Genomic DNA, 2,737 nt, shown 5'->3' on the forward strand with positions numbered 1-2,737 from the left:
TGTATCAGATTCTGCGAGTGCCTTGCTATGGTGATCTAGTAAGTTGTACGTTTGATTGCTTGGTCATGTGTTAGCAAGTTTGATTTTTGATGTCAGGTATACTGATGCCAAGTTTGGTGATATGTCATAGGTGTACTATGATCAGACCTCGACAAAGGGGCAGGTGACGATGTAATAAATGTTCCAAGATGTTACCATCCTAGATCATCATTTGAGTTGGGAGAGACTCATCGATGATTATGGTTTTGACTACCCTCTATCAAGCTTGTTGTGTTATTTGGTAGCCTAGGCCTTGGTGACAAATAGGAGCTAGAAGGGCTTCCCAATGGGATAGGGTCGACTAGTGGCAGATTCGATTGCACAACCATGCAAGATGGCATGGGGGCCAGCGATATTGATAGATATGTACCACAAGCTTCATGAGGTAGTGTATCATAGTGGTGGTTCTTGGGCATGTGGAGCAGTTTTGGCACAAATCTAGGCTTGGGAGCACATTTCTATGATCCGACCATAGGTGTAGCCTCGAGAGTAGAGCCAACCCTATATTTTTGGATGCATAAGATTTGTCCCCTAGACTCATAGTGGGGACGTCACCTACTACCACCGCTTTTTTTATGAGCTTACAACATTTACATGGCGACCTTATCGAGAGTGTGGAAGATGGTCTGATGCTTGAGAGTTAGAGTACATGAGGTATAGCAAACCACTGGTAGGTAGGCACAGTGAGATTGTGGAGTGGTTTGCTATCAGCCAAGTATGGTGGCAATTTGTAGAGTGACAAGTGGTATCAGTAGAGACCACTACATATGCTCGGTTTGATTCAAATGAGGCATGTGGATGGCTACCAATGCTAGATTACCAGATAGCGGTATGAGATATAATAGTTCTCATGTGAACTCCCTGGGATTATTGCCTAGATGTGGCAGATGTAGGGGTAGACCTAGCGTATTTGTATGAGATGCAGAGACATTCATTTCCCTGATTTATAGTGCATGATGTGCTACTTGTAGTGGGGGGACATGGAGGGGGTGGAGGCAGAGGTGGAGGTAGGGGTGTGAGACAGATGGAGGTTGGTGAGGGGTCCCAATGGGGGCAGAGGAGGACACGAGCACAAGTCACGAGGGAGATGGAGGAGGAGGAGGAGGAGGTGCCACTAAGGCGACGATGAGCAGGGAGAGTGGAGGTAGAGCCAAAGTAGCTAGCTAGGGGGTGATGATTGGGATACATGGATCCATACTTTAGAGGTGGAGCTACAGGTAGCTCAAGTAGCAATTATGGTGCGAGATTAGCAGCTCATAGATGAGCGAGTGCAAGGAGACGAGCTCCATAGGGAGTGAGATGCTGCAAGGTGAGAGGCGACTGATCATGGTGCACGTGTTGCATACTATTATGCCACCTACAGGGGTGTAGTGCCAGTAGGACAAGGACTTCCTGATTACTTAGAGCAGGAAAGTAGATCAAAGGGTGTGGTACAACTATTGGATAGGAGATAGGCTCCAACACTAGGGCCACCACCTCCTCTTACTGTAGAGGGTGGGAGTCAGTCATAGGTTGATACCGATAGTTTTGACATTTTGATTGTACATCATGTATTCTTGAGACAAATATCTAGATTTTGGATCTCATTTTTGTATATGTATTGTGACACATTGAGATATATATATATATATATATATATATATATATATGAGATACTAGATTCAATTTGTAGTTTTGTGTACTTGTCTCAAATGGATGTTTTAGCGTTTTGATTTTCATGTGATGTTTCAATTTCTGTTTCTTGCTCATGTATGTGTTTGTTTGGATACTTGTGCTCATGTATCTCTCTTATGTGTGATGTTTTTAGCTCTCATGTGTATGATATAGACTTTATGTTTCTAAAAATATGTGACACTTAAATAGATTGAATGTGATGTTTAGATTAACCCCTTGTGATGACAAGATAGCAAGATAGATATGAAATGAAAGATCAAGAAGGTGAAAGACATGATAAAGAAAGCAAAGAAGGATGTGAAAGTAGTTAGCTGATATGTCCACAAAATGGATGAAGAGAGAGCTCTCCCCATGTGCAGGGCTGCAAGACTAGACTAGAAAAATGAACCTAAAATGCAAGCTAATATGCAAAGTGGTTTACCGGAAAGGGACACATGACATTTAGACTCTTATTTCATCATTGAGAGCTTATTAGGGACATCATGAGATCATACAACCATCACTAGTATAACTATGAGGATATGAATATGATCGATATTAGATAGGTATGTGGAAATCTAATCTAAGGATCAAAGACATGTAAGTCAAGATAACTATGTGATTAGAATCCCTAAGTTTAGTATAGCAATATTACACTTGTATCGAGGCATAAGTGCCAGGATAACCCCTGAGTGTGGTCTTATGAAAAAATAGTCAAGGATGAAATGTTCATAAGCCAAAGTGTCAAATAGGACAAGCATGAATGCTTAAAACACTATAGATGGATAAAGTATACCCATAAGTAGAAATCAAGAAAACGTGCCCCATGCCCCTAGTCTTTCTAATCAATGACATCCTCGAGAGACTATTAGGGAGGGAACACATGGTAAAGAAATCATCATAGGTAGCACACAAAATAAATAAAGATCAACATAGCTCAATCTTTTAAGTGTTTAAGTGCATGTGTGTAAGTTACTTGGCCATTTCTTCAAGACTTGATTCTGATAGTGAGAAATATCGCGACATCGAAGACTATAAGTAAAAT

Source organism: Cupressus sempervirens, chromosome 10 (assembly GCF_028749045.1).
Source record: "Cupressus sempervirens isolate cs-2001-9-10 chromosome 10, ASM2874904v1, whole genome shotgun sequence".
NCBI classification, from domain to species: Eukaryota; Viridiplantae; Streptophyta; class Pinopsida; order Cupressales; family Cupressaceae; genus Cupressus; species Cupressus sempervirens.